This window comes from Manis pentadactyla, chromosome 13 (assembly GCF_030020395.1).
Source record: "Manis pentadactyla isolate mManPen7 chromosome 13, mManPen7.hap1, whole genome shotgun sequence".
NCBI classification, from domain to species: Eukaryota; Metazoa; Chordata; class Mammalia; order Pholidota; family Manidae; genus Manis; species Manis pentadactyla.
The window spans coordinates 24,260,541-24,279,330 of NC_080031.1; positions in this window are offsets into that span (position 1 = coordinate 24,260,541).

Sequence of the window (18,790 nt, forward strand, 5' to 3'; positions counted from 1 at the left end):
ACTTGACCCATTTTCTGGGGTTTGTTGGATTTTGGTTTGAACCAGTTTCCTTTGATATTTCATATTTGTATATGGCACCCTCTAGTGCCCAGAAACTCTACTCTCTGGAGCTCCTCATCCCCTGGAGCAATGTTTGGGGTCACAGGGGAGCAGCACTCATGCCTGAGAATAGGAAAGAGCTGTTTCCTGCTTCCTGGCTGCTATGCCTGTCTCTACCGCCAGAACCAATGCACAGAGCACACAGGTGTAAGCTCCTATGCTTTACATTTTTAGCTGCCATAGGTGGGGCTTCCCTCTGGCTGGTCTGATGCCAGGGCAGGGGCTGCTGGTTTGCAAGCTTGTGTGGGCAGGAGGAAGTTGCAGCAGGCTGCATATCAGGGTGGGGGACCTTGGAGCTGCATAGCCAGCCTGGAGGATAGAGTGCCTGAAGTTCTGGAAAGTTCCCAACCTATTAGAAAGAGTGTGCCTGGATAATTTTGTCCACCTGTCCTTTCTCCTAAGCAGTAAACTGTGTGCAATCCTTGGCCCTTTGTCAGCCTTCTCACTGTTAGGAAGTCTCTCTGACTGCCAACCTTTCTTTTGTCCCAGAGCAGCCAGAAGTGGATCCCTGTTTCCACAAGCAACTGGAATCTTAGTCTCTCCAGGTATTCCACCTGTCTTAGCTTTCCAACCCCACTAATCTCCAGAGAACCATGCAATGTAGGTTCGTGCTCCCAGGGCAGATCTCCAGGGCTGGGTGTTCAGCAGTCCTAGTCCTCCACTCCCTCCCTGCTCCATTTCCCTTCCTCCCACCAGTGAGCTGGGGTGGGGGAATGGCTTGGGTCCCACCAAATCATAGCTTTTGTACGTTTCCCTGTTATGTGAGATCTGTTCTCTTCTCCAGGTGTATGCAGTCTGGTACAGCCTTCTTTCTTGTTGCTCTTTCAGGATTAGTTGTATTAAATATATTTTCAAATTATATGTGATTTTGGGAGGAGGCCTCTCTCTCACCTCTCACACCACCATCTTTAATCTCTTCGTATTGGGTTTTAAAAGTCTCTATTGACCTGTCTTTCAGCTCACTGATTCTTTTCTCAGCCATGTTGAATCTACTGATGAGCCTTTCAAATGCATTTTTACTTTCTGCTACAGTGTTTTTGATTCTTCACATTTCATTTTGATTCTCCTTTGGAGTTCCCATTTCTCTGCATATAATGCCTGCTGCTTTCTGCATGTCTTCTTTTTCCCTTAGGCCCCCTAATATATTATTTATATTTAATTTCTATTCCCATTCTGATAGTCCCAAATCTGAGTCATATATGAGTCTGATTGTTGTGCTTGCTTTGTCTCCTCAGACTGTAATATTTTTTGACTTTTTAGAATGTCTGAAATTTTTTGTTGAAAACCAGATGTAATATATTTAGCAGTAGGGACTGAGATAAAGAGATCTTGAGTGTGAGGTTGTATGTTATTCTTTTTATTCATAAATAAAATTTTATTGGAGTACAATTTGTTTATATACTTTCTGAGCCTGCTTTTACAAATATAGAGGAAGAGTTGAGTAGTTGAGACAGAGACCTTCAGCAAAGAAAGCCTAAAATATTTACTATCTGGTCCTACAAAAAAATATTTACCACTCGGTCCATTGCTTTTGCATGCATAGTACTTGTTTCTCTACTTTTTTCTGGAAATCATCTCAACTTCTTTAAGAATAATGTCTCTTTTCAATTCCCAAAAGAGTACATTAGCCTCTACCACAATGGGCATGTGGCACATGATATTTTTCTTGCCTGTAGATTTTTATTTTTCCTCAACTCTTGGCTTTGGGCTATTCAAAATATGCCTTGTTAGTGACAGTCTGTGTCTTGTATCTCTCTCAGGTGTAATCCACTGTTGAACTTTTTGAGGTAGTGTGAGAGTGTGAGGGAAGGGAGTATTTTATGATCTTTTGATTATTTTTCAGATTTTTAGTGGGCCTGTGACTTGAGCCTGGGGTCCTCACTGTTTTCTCTACATTGGTATGTCTCACTACACATTTTCTTGCCTCCTACTCTCCTTCCTGGGTTCTGTGCTCCTGATATATTTCCTTGAAACCCAATCTCTTGTTGACTGTATTTTTTCCTCCTTATGGAGGACAATAAAGTTGGAGAGATCTCTAGCTGGAAGGAATTCCCTTTGCCCAACTGGGTAAGGATTCAAAATTGTGTTCTGGTAAATATTTTCCCATTGAGAGCAGATTTTTATTATGGAGAAGGCTCTTGTCATATCTTACCATGGGTATTCTTTTCATCTCCCTGCCAGAGGGACTACTTCTTAGATCATAATCATAAAAAGCTGATGGTTTCCTGGTCATAATGCCATAAAAATTTGGGGGTGGTGCTAAGACCACAGCCCATGAAGTTTTTCACTCTATTCAGGTCTACACTTAGCTTCTTAGAATTTATCAAAATTATCATACATATGTTCCTATTAATTTATAGCTCCAGAAGCTTCTACTCCAGATAAGCAGATTTTTGTTACTGTATCTCTCTGGTTGTACTCCAAATATTGGGTGTTTTTAATCCTGTGACCTCAGTTCTCCATTAGATCCACATAGTCACTGATTTTCATTGATTGCCCAGCTTTTCCTTGTTTTAAGGATGGGCATGATGACCTTTTAGCTCTTTATATACCAGAGCTCAAAGCAGAAACCAGGAGAGGTATTTTAAATTTGCAAAGGCAGAAGTGTTCTCTAAAATTGTATGCTTGGGACAAAAATTTAATTTTTCTATCTAGAATTACTTCATGTAACTGTTAGTGACAACCTGAATTTTACTTTGCAGTAATTTTTTTTCTTAAATCATTGCTTCTTTATAATGTGCTTTTGTGGTGCGGCTGAAGGAACTGATTGTGAGATTAATGGCATCCAAATGCGGAGATTAGATATACCTGTGCTCAAGTCTGTGTGTTTGACAGAAACCTGGAAAATACTTAGTTTAGCAGTCTTTGCTCTAAATCTGGATTTTCCTTGAGATGTTTTCATTATTACACATCTTCTCTTTTATCTAAATATTAGACAGATAATGTGTGCTATCCTATGCAGACTGATCAGAAATTTTTATGTCTTTGGTGAAGCTGAGCCACATAATGAGAATGATATTGCTGGATGTATTTCAGTATCTTCCAGCTATTGTCATTCTTCTTTCCCCAGACATGTGCTTATTTGTATCATGGGGTGGAGTTTGCTCTCATCTAAGCCCTTCTTTTCTCTCTAACTTCACCTCTTTCTGCTTTTACAAATGCCCCCTCTTTTCTTTCATATCCAACACTGTACAAGTATCCCACATCACTCATTCTGCTTGGCATACTGTTATTTGCCCCTGTTTGTAGCCTGACCACCGATCTCCCTTCTTCCCAATGCTTTTCTTGTGAACCCTCACTCACCTTCCAAACCACCACCCTGATTTTAGGAAGCTTTCCCTGATTCCTTGATACATAGTCATACATCCCACTTTGCATTTTTCCAGCACTACACCTCTATGTCACAATTTATCCGTTATAGCAACTGTTTAGATATTTTGGTCCTCAAAGTAATATGAATTCCTTAGGCACTAGAGTAGTATATTTCATTTTTTCTTACCACCAGAGCTTAGCACAGAGTTTGGAGCCTGTAGATACTCAGCTCACATACATAAAACAGTGAATGACAAGTGATGATATTTGGTACCATCTTGGTAATTCTGACTTGTTTGTTACATCCAAAAAATCATTCATTTCCTTCTTTCCTTGCTTCACAATCTACTTATCATAGTACAAATGCTATAAGAGTTCACTTAGATTAGGTTAAGTGTGGGTTTTGGAGTCATAGGCTCTAGCCCCAAGTTCTACTTTTATCTCAGCTCTCAAATTATATGAACTTGATTAAATCTCACCTTATGTATAAAATAATTTCTTCACATGTGTTTTTATAGACTTTTTGGAATTTTAATAAGTGAATTGCTTAATTTCTTAATTGTACTTAAATCATAGTTTGCAATTTTCACTTGCAGTAGAAATGAAAGTTCCTGGACAGAAGCTTAGTGCTGTGTGTTTGCTGCTGGCACTTGTCCTCTTAAAACAGCACTTTGAGAAACAAACAACAGATGTTGTAGAAATGAGAAATTGGATACTTGAGAGCTGAGCTGGTTAATTCCTTTATTGATAATAGTTGGTAGCAACTTCCATTGCTTGTATGACAAAGTATGCTGGAATCTTCTTTTAAGTATGGACTTTTAAACATTTTCTCATTTAATTATGAAAATAAATTTTGAAATAGATGCTAGAGTCATCTCCAGTTTATTGAGGAGAAAGCCCAGCTATCTATTATATAATGTATTTTGAAGTAGATGCTGGTTTTACTCCCACAGTGTACTGTGGAGGAAGCACAGCTACCTGACTCCAGATAAAGGACATAAATCATGAATCTAGCAGACTACTATCGCCCTTTGCCTAAAGATAGCCACACAGGAAGTCCCTTAGCTTACTTTGTCATGTGTGCTCCTGCCTAAACTCTTCTAATGGCACAATTCATCTCCTCTACCTGAACTCCTCAAGTTCCTGCAAAGACCACAGATCTTGGTGTGGAGCCATGGATCAGAGACACTGAAGGAAGAACTTTCTGTACTGATAGCTGAGAAACAGTTTTTTTCTTACCCTTTGTCAGTGTACCCCAATGTGCCATAACATGTCTGAATCAGTGGTACTAAGATTGAGAGCCCAGTTGGCCAAGAAATCTTTGGGGATGAAGAAATAGCTTTTAAAGATAGGCCTCTGCAAGTGGTCATTCCCAACTATCTGTGACAGAAACGATTTTTCATTTGCGGCACAGAAACTTTGTCAGAGTCTTCTGTCAAAAACTGTGTCAGTCAGAAATCTGACGCTGGTTTTAAATGAAGGTGTCATGTCTCTGCCACCTCAGCATGTCTATTACACAGTGAGACCTGTGTCTGGTCGTAACATTTATGATTCATTTGTCCTTTGCTGAATTAAAATGTTTGACATTCTTGCATTAGGCTGTAAAGCGCAAGATGATATTAAGTGGATAGTATAAAACTCTGTGATTCATGACAGAAAGGAATGAATGTACCATATTATCTGATCACTGTTGTGCCAGTTTAGAGCCACTTATCTGCTTTCATCATGTCTGGTATAGAGATAAACTACCTTGAACATCATATTCTGAAAGGTGATGAATCCTTCTTGGGAGTTTTCTGATTGACACTTTCTGAGGCTTTACATTCTAACGTTTTAACATATCCAGTTGGGATTATAACACTGTGTTTTTTCAATGGCAAAATAATTAGATTTGTGAAAATGATCTTGATAGCACCTTGGTTATCTTTTTAAAAAATCTAAATGCTATTGATTTGGTGGATTAAATTTATGACTGTGTAGCATAATTCTTTATAAATGAATCCCTGCCATTCCCAAGGGTGCCAAACACACTAGCTGACAGAAAATCATTTAGCAGGAAAGGGAATGTTTAATATTGCCTTGGGGCACAGCTCAGGTGCTCACTTTAGACATGCTTTTCATGCTGGAAGGAATTGATAAGTGATGTCTGCAAAAGGAAAATATTCTGATGTAACTGAGCCTAGGATCAACAGAGATGAAAGTTTGTGAGCAGAGATAAGGCCTGTTGGAGGTTTCCCTTGAAGGGTGATCATATTTGTTCGGGGAAGTGGGAAGAAATGAAGGGATTTTCCTCATTCTTCATAATCAGATTCAGATTTTGCTTTTGTACAGATGAGCCATACATCTCGAAAAACTGCTTTTGTGGATGGCTTTTGCTCCTGCTGAACTCACTCTCATTCCAATTACATCAGAAATGGTGAAAATCAATGTGAAGTGATGCTGCTAAAGGTCAGGACTGAAAAATGGTTTAGCATCACAATAATTTTGAGCAGCTGCAGAGGATCTCTCATCAACTGTGAAGAGATGGATTGAATCATTATTTCTTTTTAAACGTTGTGCTTGACCAGCCTCATGTTGCGGGTGAGAAGGCTGAGGCTCCTGGGGCAGAAGGAGCGAGTATGGAGAGGAGGCACCCCCCCAGGGGCTTCTCCTGGTTGGGAACCCATGTGAGGAGGGGACTTGGAGGGGACAATCACTGATGGGGAAGAATGAGAGCTTAAAACCCTATGCAGCCGAACCTTGCAGAATCCTGCCTTCTCCCTGTGAAGACCCCCTATCCACCTCCAGTCCCCCTTTAATCTTAACAATGTACATTAGCCAGGCAATGGAAAATTGCACACATTTCAGTGTATTTTTACCTTTGATTTTGAAGAATTAGCCTGTTAGACCACAAAAATGTAATTCTTTTAATTTTTTGTTTTCACTATCATTTGCTACCTTGTATAAAAAAGGCTGTGAAATTAGTAACTGATAAATCGGTACAAAAATTGTTCTCTCCTGTGACATTGCATTGCCTGCTACCTTTAGACTAATTAGTGAGTAAGCTGTAACAGGGGACACAGTTCTTGAGCAAAAGGATTCTCATACCTACACTCCTTTGGGAACTAATGGTCTTCTTAGAAAATTTTAATTTTAAACAAGCTCATCTATTCTTTGAAGTTCATATGCAAATAAACGATTTTATTTTTTCCTTTGGAACTGGTTTCATACTCTTACATGGGGCTGCCCTTTGCCTTCTGCTTGGGCCCCCTTTCTCTCTGGGCTTTATGATGTCCTGCTTTCTGTCTTAGCTCTGCTCTTTGCATTATTGTCAACATTCTTAATCATCATAATCAGTGTTTTTTTGAGGACTTGGTTTTGAACATTCTCGGGTGTCAAAGGCCTTGGTCTTCTTATTGGAGCAAAGGTTGTCTTAAATTTCTATACTGATTCTATCAAACTTACTCTTTTAGCTATCTTAGAGCATTTAGAGAAGCTATGACCTCATCTCAGGCCTCAAAAAGCTTAAAAGGAGTGAGAAAAAAGTTGACAAATTGTGTTCATAAATAATTATGGCAAGGACTAAAGAAAAGAAAGAATCATTCAAGGCATTTAATAAGATAACCACATGTCCTGGTTTGCCTAGGGTGCTTCTATTGAATTATTAATAGCATTCTCCTTCACTCGCAAATGTGTTCTGATTTGGATGATTAATTAATTAGATTTCTATATTAAAAAATAATATCAGAGAGGTACTTTTTAAAATTTTAGGTCAGTGACTTTTGTCAGTAATCTTTCAACTGAAACTTAAAACATCTAAATATACATAGCTCATAAGAATACAACTTTCCAAAGGAGACACATCTGGGTAAGTAGCATCCCTAACAAGAACTAGAATACTACCAACATTCCAGAAGGCTTCCTCAGGCCGTATCTCAGTGCTTCCCCCTCCATCAAGACAAGCACCATCCAAACCTCTAGAGAGTGGGAATCTTGCAGAATTACGATGTCTTGCATCTTTCACTCAGCATTATGTTTGTGATATTCATCTATGTTGTGCATGAAGTTTATTTTTATTGCTGAATAGTAGTCTCTCTTACAAATATGCCACATTTATTTATTTATTTTTCAGTTGATCAACTTCCTGATTGTTATCAATTTTAGAATTGGAACGGGGAAATGGTAGGGGAAATGGCAGAGCTCACTTTAGAACTAAATATAATAATATTCATTCGTCATTCCAAATCTTTGTGTACTTTTTATTTTGAGAAGTGCTTTATAGCCCAAGCCTGATTATATTTGATCTTTCTATATATACATTAAAATATGTGTCAAAATTTTATAAATTAGGTAATGATTTATATAAGTTTGTATTGTTAGTTATACTATATATACTTGAAAAATAATCATGTTTGCTGGTGTGAAATATGTTCACATATTCTATGATTCTTTGGACAATGTCTGGGATCCACAGCAATGCTTGACTTTTACAATAACTCTAAGCCTGATGACTTGCGTATAAGATAATGAGAACTCAATTCAGGGTGATGTCAAAGCAGTTGAAAAGATGCTCTAAGTGTTAACTCTGAAATATCAATATAGCTTGGTGATAAAATAGATTGGGGTACTTACGGGTAGATTGTTTCAATAAAATGTCTTATTTGTAATCTCCTCGAATAAGGAAACTCAGCATTCTTGGAATATGATCTAGGAAAAACACATGGATAAAATAACAATGTCAAATTTTCCATCATTGTATTTTTATGAAAAGTATCTTCCCATATTTCAACATAGGCAGACTGTGATTGATTGCTATAAATGGATGTTTCAGCAATTTAAAATATAGTCCTTTTGTGAAACCAGAAAAGAGATTTATTCATTTGCTTTATTTTAAGTCATGACCACTAGGATTTAGAATCTTGTGAAATTCACATAGGCTAGGCTGGGTGAACACACTTCACTGTTTAGTGTGTTGAGAATAATTTGTGCACATCTGAACCTCTTCACTGATTTGGAATCCAAGAAATCTGAGCTTTAATTTAGATCCCATGGCTGATGTTGTTGAGCAGAGTAAAATGGTGTGAAGTCAGATATACAGAGAAAGATCTGCCTCCTGAAGAATTTGGGTAATTTGGGATACTTATTTAACTCCTTAGATCTTCAGTTGCCTCCCAGCATTGGAACACAGGGGAATGAAGAATACATAATATTTAGAAAAAAATTTAACAAAATAGGATGGGACTATATTAAACCAAAAATATCTAATAAGAAAGACAAAGGATAAACTAAAGGCAGCAACAAGGGCATCTGCACACACTGCTCAGGAAGGGAGCAGGGCGGCCGATGGGCCATGCTGTACCCCCATAGGGGCTTCAGTGTCTGCTCCAGTCCGGAGCCCACAGGTCTGTGTCTCCACAGAACTGCTCCTCACCCCTTATATCAGCTGCATCTTGGGAGAGTCGGATATGTGGAGAGGGAATGTATAGATTCTAGGAACTCTGGACTCTGTGACAACTGGAGAAAAAAAATGAATTCGTAGAGAAATGCAGAATACTTAAGTTTTGGCATTTGATTTGAGAGTCACTGTTATAAACTGAATGTTTGTGTTAAAATTGTAACTCCAGATCTAATGGTATTAGGAGATGGGGCCTTAGGAGGATAAATTAGGTCGTGAGGGTGGAGCCCTTCTGAATGGGATTAGTGGCCTTATAAGAAGAGACACAGCAACTTGTTCCCTTTCTCTGCTTTCTGCCGTGCAAGGGTACAATAAGAACTCAGCCTTCTCTAAGCTAGGAAGAGAGTTCTTACCAGACACTGAATCTTCTGGTACCTTGATCTTGGACTTCCCAGCCTCCAGAACTGTGAGAAATAAATGTTTGTTGTTTATAAGTTACCCAGCTATAATATTCAGTTGTAGCAACCACAGCTGACTGGACAGCTCATGACTCTGGACCACTATAATGCCTATGTTTGCAGCCATGCAGAAATAGACACCTAAAGTAAAACTCATTGCTTTAAATGTCTTGTTCCTTTGTATGTTATTCTGGTAATCCAAAGGGAGAAGCATAAATATTTCTGGAAGGATCCTTATGCTAATGTACATGGTTGTCATGAGGATTAGTAGCTGAAATGTTTGTGTTTGAAGTTGTTCCTTATCATGGTGCTTGATACGCAGACAGATTCCCTGGCATTAACTTTTCTCCCACTGATGTAAATGTTTCCAGATCCTTGAGATGAGAGTGTGTCTAAGATCCCTTTAGATTTAAAATGGCCATGGTTCTATATATCATATATTTTGAAGCTAAGAATTATAACTGAGCACAATGGAACATTTTGAAATAGGAAATATTTTCTCCTATTCCACTTTTATGCACATAATAAGTTCAACTTACAGAATAAAATTATCATAGCATAATCAAAAATCATATGAGTAATATACTGGGAAATTATTCAAAGTGAGAGAAAAAGAGCTGTCAAATCACAAGCAAAAAAAGGAAAGAACTAAGTGAGAGAAAAATGGTCCCATTTTATATCCATGGGGTTGGTAGTTGATAATTGTTTAATTATTATTAGACAATGCTATTAGAATATGCTGATTATTTTTTACCAGCACTAGCAGTTTACTTATATCCATATGAGATATTTATAAAATTTTTTTATTATAATAATGCATCTGTCCTCTCCATTAGGTTAAAATCTCTTTGACAAAAATCTTATCAATTAATTCATGCATTATCTCTTTTAACATATATTTATTTAGTTCCTATTATGTGCAAGAAATTGCTCTAATAGTGAAAAAAGACACAAAGCTCCTCTCACAGAGAAACTTAAATTTCAGTGGGAAACGACATTATATTCTAGTAAGACCAACAATAAATAAGTGTATATAAAGTAGTAATAAGACCTATAAAACCATAAAACTGGCTAAAGGAGATAAAGAATGGTAGGGGTACAATTTTTGTAGGTGTTTATCAGGGAACAGCCTTGTGATAAGTTCATATTGGATCACAGACCAATGGCAAAATAGAAAGGCATGCAACTATTTTGGCTAAGATTGTGCTAGGCAGAGGAAACAGGAAATATGAAAGTGTCAGTATCCTTAGTATGTGTATTAGTTTGTTAGGAATGCCATAAAAATATACCAGACACTGGAAGGCTTAAACAACATAAATTTACTTTCTAACATTCTGGAGTCCAGGATCAAGGTGTCTGCAGGTTTGGTTTGTCCTGACACCTCCCTGCTTGCTTGCAGGTGGCTGCCTTCTGTCTGTCTCCTCACGTGGCCTTTGCTCTGTGTATGCATCCCTGGTGTATCTCTTTCTTATAAGGATACTAGTCTTATTGGATAAGAGCCCTGTCCTTTAACTTCTTTTAGCTTTAATTATCTCCTTAGAGGCCCTGTGTCCAAATACAGTCACATTAGGAGTTAGGCCTTCAACATTTGAATTTTGGAGAGAACACAGTTCAATCCATAACATGTCTGAGGGATGTCAAGGGACGTGTGTTACTGGATCAGAGTGAGCAAGGGAGAGAAAGAGATGAGATCAGAGAGGGGCCAGCTAACATCATGTGTGATTTGATGCAATATAATAAGGATATTGGATTTTACTTCTAATGAAACCCAAAGCCATTAGAAAAAGCACACGTCCCACTGTCAAAAGCCAACCTTTCACTGTCCTGGTTCTAACCTTCCTCCCTGTGTGCCTTTAGCTGCCTTGGAGGGGCAGTGCCGGCTCATGCATCAGACAAGAAACTGCCAGTCAGGGGATTTGGAATTTTCACCTGTGTGTTCTCAAGGCATGAAGCCATCACTTAACCTCTCTGCATCTCAGCATCGACATTCAGAAAATGAGGGTAAATGCTATCTACCTGAAGTGGTATGATAAGGACAAATCAAAAGATGCTATATAAACTTTGAGTACTTAGTATTATAGTAAGAAAAGTAAACTATTATATAATGACATAATGTATATATATAATATATATCAGTATATATGTGCAAATGTGTATGTGTGTATATATCCTCATGATTTTTAACTAACAAAATACTTAACTTTTAAATTTGGACCATGTCCTCCTGAAAAGAGGCTCTTGGTTTGTGTATTCAGATCCCTGGGAAGGAGCAGGAAGAAATGTTCAGAACTTGGAGAATTTCTATGTGGAACAAGTATAATCTACAGATTGAATGGATTTGCTTTCCTTTCATATACACTCATACACACATATACTTTTTCAAATATATGTAGTTACTGTGGACCCAAATGAAACTTTTAAAAATGTTACTATGTTAATAATCATTTAGTTATTATGTATTATTCAATTAGTATCCAAGAAAACCACAACTATTTGGACTAGTCATATTTTTGTGTGTGTGTTTAGAAGAGGCACTTATACATGAGCACCATAGCTCTAAAATTTAATTTTTACTTTGGAAATTAGTTGCTACCACATGAAGCATCTTTTGTTTTGTTTAGCAAATCTCCTAATTGAAAATAGACTGCAATGGTGATTATTCCAAAGGTTTCATGGTCACAATTACCTAGCAACAAGTTCGGATTCTTACTACTTCTCAGATTCTGCTGGGGGAATTTCCAAACTAGAGATTATTCTGCTCTGCTTCCAGGGATTCTGATTAATAAGTGTAGCATCCTGAGTGATTCCATTATGCTCTGAGATTTGGTAAGCACTGAGTTAGACTGCATGTTTATCAATTAATCAGTAAGTATTTACTTTCTACTTAAAAATCATGTGGTTTATAAAGAAGACTTATTTCTTGTCCTAAAGAAGCTAGTATTCCTCTTAGTGAAATAAAATGAATTTCATTTAAGCGGCTTGTTATTTTAAACAAAGATTTATTTAGTACCTTCTAATGATAAAATATTGTTCTGCAGTATAGTGAATAATACGTTAGCTGATTCATGCTTTTGGCATCAGTGAGTCACAGGCATGTTCCAAATGTCTTAATCAGGTCGCAGTTGGAGATTGTGAAGAACAAATGCTGAATGTGATTGACAATTTGTAGACCTAACCAACTATATCCTCCAGGGGCACAGGATGCGACTTGTTAAAAGTATTTTTGAGAAGACAGAAGGTAGGAAGCCCCTTTGCAATCAATCAGTTAGGCTGAATGTTGGTAACTTGAGGGGGATCAAAGGTAAGAAATCATAGGGTTTTATTTACAAAGAGGCAGTAGAGCAGGACCACCATTCTTAATACAAAGAAGTTGCTTGATCATGATTATTTTCTGTGTTTGGATGTTTAAGGTGTTAGGGCCGAACATGCAGCTGGTTAACTAAATGTTCCCCTTGGAATCTGTGGAGAGACACTGCTCCACAGCGTTTGGATAGGCTTTGGAGTGACACCCTAATTTGGAGAGTAGAGTTCATCTTAGAGTGAATCCCAAGAACTGTGATGGGCCCGAGGATGTATCCTGCTTGCTGTTGTTTCCCGGATGCTGGGAGAAGCAATGGAGCACCTGGTATACACAGAGGGTGTTATTACCAGCTGTACATGATCCACATCAGATACATAGTTGCATGATTTCCTCTTACCCCCAGTCCCATGGAGGTGATGGGGAAGGGCCCAGAAAGGTGCTGTATGTGGTGGGTTTCATCACACCTGAGGAACCTCAAGTTTAGGGAACTTGCTTATTTTATAATGGGCTTTGCTCTGAAAGGAGATATTATCTTTATTATACTGGGCAGTAAACACACCTGCCCTTTGCTCAAGGGGTTTGCATTATCCCTATCTTTTGTGACTGCTCACTACATAAGCATCCTCGGAAAGATAGTTTAGAGCAAGAATTCTCAGGGCCTCTGTTCACAAGAAATGTAGAAACAAGGGAAACCCTTGGGGAACTGTCCCCTAACATCTGTATTTTCTATAAAGCATAATATTTTCATTTAGTCTATATTTGTCTTAGGATGATTTTGAGGGCTATGGTATGAGTAGGAGAAAAGCACCCTTACCCACCAAGCAACTGCTTGGCACTGACAATAACTAAATACATTTACATGGTTTCAGTAATTCTATTAATTGAGTTTTATATGTGATAGAATTTAAGTGTTATAAACATATTTCATCCTGGTCAACCTTTTCTAAGTCATGTTTGATAGCTGGAAATCTAGTCTGTGATTAAATTGCCTATAAGACAGGAGTTCCATATCTTGTACATTCATTTTTTGAGGGTTTATTTTGACTGGGCATTATGCTAGGTGTTGGGGACACATGTGTGGAAGAGAGACGTTTTGACAAGAAGCTTTCCCTTTACTAGAAAGGAAAAAGTCAGCAGATTTCCTGTGAAGTCATAGAGAAAGACACTCAATTCAGCAACATGCTTTTGGAAAGCCATGTTTGGGAGATGTGAATTTTTAATTGAGTCTTGAAGAATATACATCATCAAGGGAAAGGGTAAGGAGAATATCTAAGAAGAGGAGAAAAATGCTTGCAGAGAAATGGACAGGAGAAAGAGCAACCTACACTCAGGGACCATCAAGCCATTCTGAACCGCTGGCAGGACGGTGGGCGAGTGGTGAGAGGTAAACCCACAGAGCAGGCAGGTGACAAAATGAATGGGGAGGCTCGTGGGTCAAGCTGAGCTTCACAGATCTATGGTTCACTTTTTAGAAGGTTAGGGATAAAATCAGGTCTGAATTTTAAGATGATCCTCCTGATAGCCTCAAGGAGAATTGATTAAGGGAGGTTAGATCAGAAGATTGGAAGCAGAAGAAAAAGAACTTCAAATGCTATTATAATAATCAAGATCTAAATTAAGGGTGTGTCGATGGGTATGGGGGAAGAGATGGATTAAAGGGATGTCTATGGAGTAGAATCAGTAGGATTTGGTGACTGATTAAATGTTGGGACCTATAAAGTCTAGAGTGATTTTATTGTTTGTAACAGAGTAACTGTTCAAAAAACAACTTTGGGAGAAAAGCAGGTTTGTGTGGGTGGTGGAGTGATGGGTGGTGAAGAGATTATGAGTTCATTTTGTACATACTGAATTTGTGCTCAGTGGAATTTAAATAACGTCACAGCAGAAAAGAAACAGAGTGTCAAGAATGGAATTCTGGATAACATTAACATGTACGGAACAGCTGCAGTTGTTAAAAATTATGTATTATTGTAACACCTAGAAATTGGATATGTCACATGTAGAACTATCATTTCTTCTAAATGAAAAGTAAAACAAATAAGTGTTTTGAAATAGCAGAAGCATGACAATTTGTCTCTATTTCTCAGAATAATAATATCTGTGAAGATATGTCATTATACTTAGTATTGTCAACATGTGCAGTCTCCAACCTTGCCAAAGCTGAATGAAGGCTTGAAAATTCTAGAAAAGGGAAAATCAGATGAATTGTTTTTATAGTGAGAACTATTAGAAAAGTATTTACTTTTATGTAATGGCCATGTTAAAAAAAATAGTTGACTTAACTGTAAAATAGAGCCATTTGCTAAAGGATATACTGGAAGCATTTATTTTGTGCTCTCATTAGAAAAGTAGGTTCTTTTCAAGATATAGTTACTTGACTGACCTTCAAGGGAATCTACCTTGATATTGATAACTGTGTTTCTTCATAGGCATTCATTTAAGGGATTTTTATTATTCTGGTAAAATTGATTTAGTATATGAAAAGGCACTCTCTTAATAGAGCTATTCATCTGGAAGAGTTAGCATTCCATTAGATTTTATTGTGCTCTGTAGTACATTCTTTTAACTATGTTATTTTAACCAGATTTTCATTTAAACAATTTAAGCTAATGATAAGAATAATTCCTGGATTTGAAATGAAAATTATTGGCCTCTTCAGGGTATCCTAAATTTATGATAAAATCTACTGAGTCATTATCAAGCTATAAAACTTAAAAATATCTATTGCTTCTATTGTTTTTCAGTCCGACAAGCAAATTAACAACAAAGTTGAGGAGACACAGTACTGGGTGTGGGAAACTTACCCCTCTCACTCATGGTTTATAGGAATGTACAATCTTTTTGGAAGGTTGTTAGCCATCATGTACCAAAAGATCAAATAAGTATATCAGCTTTGACCCATAAATTGTATTTCTAGGAAATGACTCTGGTAGAATCATTAGAAAACTATATCCTTTTATATGTAAAATTGTTCACTTTTTGAAAATTGGGAACAACTGAAAAATTGTGTCAAATGAGGGGTATTTAAATTATTCTTAATATAGAGATCATTGTGGGTAAGCAATATTTCCAGAATCCCTCTCCTGGCTCTAGTGCATCTGCACATTAATAGGTGTTTCCAAGGGGTGGAGAGATTTAGTCTATCTACGTGTCAGTAGGTAATTATAAGGGCGTGTGAGGGCTTATCTGGACTGGAGAAGTTGGGTGGAGCTCTCTTCTGCTGTAGCCTGGTCAAGAGAGAGAGACGGGATGACTGCTTGTAAGAAATAAATGAGTTTCTTAAACTTTATTTTTCCCTTTGACTGATTTCAGTTTCAAAGGTATTTTGCCCTGGTATTTTCCCCCTGGAATTATGATCGTGAACTACTATGAAACTTTTAAACATAAATCATAAGGATTCTACTTATGATAAGGGCCATAATATTGTTAATTGGAAAAAAATAACGTTTCAGATAACCTGAATAGATGGGGACCAATTCATTCAGTTTGAACCCTGTTGCTTCAAAGTACAGAGTCCAACAGAGAACTTATTTAATTATGATATGGAATGCATATTCTTAGTGCATAACCAAATAATATTCAAAGTTCCATCTGACATCTCACCACTGTCAATATCCTTCAATTGAATGGTGCTTGGTCACTGATCCTGGGTGGTGACTAGTTCCCCAGCTTTACCAACTAACTCTGGGGGGAAAATCCCAGGGTAAATACCTTTGAAACTGAAATCAATCAAAGGAAGAAATAAAGTGGGAGAAACCCATTTATTTCTTACAAGCAGTCCACTTCTGCTCTCCCGTGTCTCTTGTGACCCAGCTGCAGAAGCAGAGGCCCCACCCAACCTCTCTGGTCCACATATGCCCTTGTTCACCCTTGTAATTACCTATTGATATGGAGATGGCTACTCCTCTCCATCCCTTGGAAACACCTATTGTATGGAGAGGCACTAAAGCCAGGTGAGAGATTCTGGAAATATTGCAATTTTACCCACACCAAACTTAGATTTATATTTAAGTGATCTCTGAAGCAAATCACCTCTTTATTCTTTCACTTTTGCTTCTTTCTACTCATTTCCCTGTTTCTGTGTAATAAAGTCTAGAAAAGACTGAGGAAGTTTAGTATCTGTGTTAACAAAAATAAACTATTAGTTTTGGTGGACTGTAGAGTGGAGAGAAAACTATGAACACTCCAAAGATAATACATTTAGTATAATATTATGTAACTTAAAAACCATGTGTACCTAAATACATACTATATATAATCTAGAAGAATATATATCAGAATAAAAATTGTTATTGCATAGTGGCAGGATTTCAGTTAATCCCTATTTTTTATATGCTTTTCTATAGGTTCTGAATTTCTTACAATATGCAAATACTGTGTTATAATCCAGTTTTAAATGTGAGATTAGTAGTAACCTAGGCTCATGCATTTGATAATTTCAGTATAAAAATTGTATTAAGTGTATCCTTCCTACTAAAAAAAATTGTACACAGGGAAAACTCACATACTTCATTTTTTTTTTACCTCAAAAATGGATTTTGTAAAACTGAATTAATTGTATTAAAGGAAAGGAGGCTGCAGTGATAATTCTCAAGGAGAAGACGAGGCAAAATGAAATCCTTACCCTGCTCTGTTTCATACAAGGCAAAAGGCAAATCCTTCTGGCTTATTTTGAAATGACACAAATGTAGCTTTTATTTTTAATGAGATGATGGAAATTTTTATGATCTGACTCATTTAAATTGCAAATGTTCTGTTGGAAATATACTATGGATTTCAAAGGAAGTCTAGGCAATGGGGATCTTTCATAAAGGGACTTAATATTTCTATATGCTTACCCTTTGCAGAATAAGAGTGGAAATTTTGTATTTCATCTGAAGATGTAATGAATGACAAATAAGCTGTCTGCTAGTTATTAATTTGTGGGACTTAGTTGTTAAAACCTCTTTCAACTTCAGGAGATTCAGCAAAGGTTCAAGTGAGGGATTCCATCACCTTTAATTGAGGGACCAGTGTAGTCAGGAGGCAAGGCATGACGTTCAGAGTGAACCGTGATTTCTCCTCATATTGACTGACTACAGCCTGAAAGCTATGCTCATTCCCTGTGCTGAAAGCAATACTATTTCTGAATTACAGCAATGTGTTTTTTTTCACTCTTTCTGCATCCAGAGGCATATGTTTCTGTCAATGTGGGGATTGATTGGGATTGTATTGGTAAGGGTGCTAAATAAAGCCAATATTTAGCTCTGAAATCCAGAGTAGCATTTGGAGTCCTAAAAATCATAATCACGAAAATCAGCCAAATTGTAGAAAAGAGGATTTTCTAAGTTCATTTAGCTTTTCTCAAGATACCAAGAACTATCTCTGAGAGACTCTGTCATAAAATTCTACAATAAACCAGGGGTAGGGAAAAGTGAGATTATCTCTTAAGAATTTTTCCTCTGAAACTCTACCTAGTTTGTCCTTAGGGGATTGTGGAAACTTCTGGACAGAGAGATACATACAGTGAAGGGATCATGAGTTAATGGCTCTGCTTTCTCCTCCTCAGGATGAAACCTGAGTCACATTCCTGAGCACAGTCTGGGACAGACTTCAGCCTTCTAGGAGAGGATCAGCAGGATGCAACTTACAGCAGGTAGGAGAGTGAGAACACAGCAGCAGGGAGGAAATGTTGGTCAGCGAGCCCCAAGCATGGCTCTGCTTCCACTGTGTGGCTGTGTGTATGGGTAATGGCAAATTGGGAAATTTCCTTGCTTCCTGGTCAAGCCATGAACAACTGCAGGGAGAATCTGCAGTCCAGTACTATGTGGGGTCAGGATAAAAGGTCGAATGTATTGCAGACTTCTCAACTAAAGGTACTGACTGATATAAACAAGCCTTAAGGGGCCAGTTCTGGGACCAGAACAGACCAGCCACTATGACTGCCAAGGGTTCAGAAAGCACAACATATTAAATGGCTGCTTCACCCAATGTCTATGATGGCATAGAGTGTCTTACATTCCCAAATACCATCCCATACCATTTTGGAGACAGACTGTGGAGAGGGCAGAAAACTAAAAAAACTAGTAATTTATCAGAAAGTGACTGAATAGGAGAGGTTACAGGCATACTTCATTTTATTTTGCTCTACTTTACCACACTTTGCAGATATTGTGTCTTTTACAAATTGAAGGTTTCTGGCAACTCAGCACTGAACAAGTGTATTGGTGCCATTTTTCCAGCAGCATTTGCCTACTTCATGTTCTT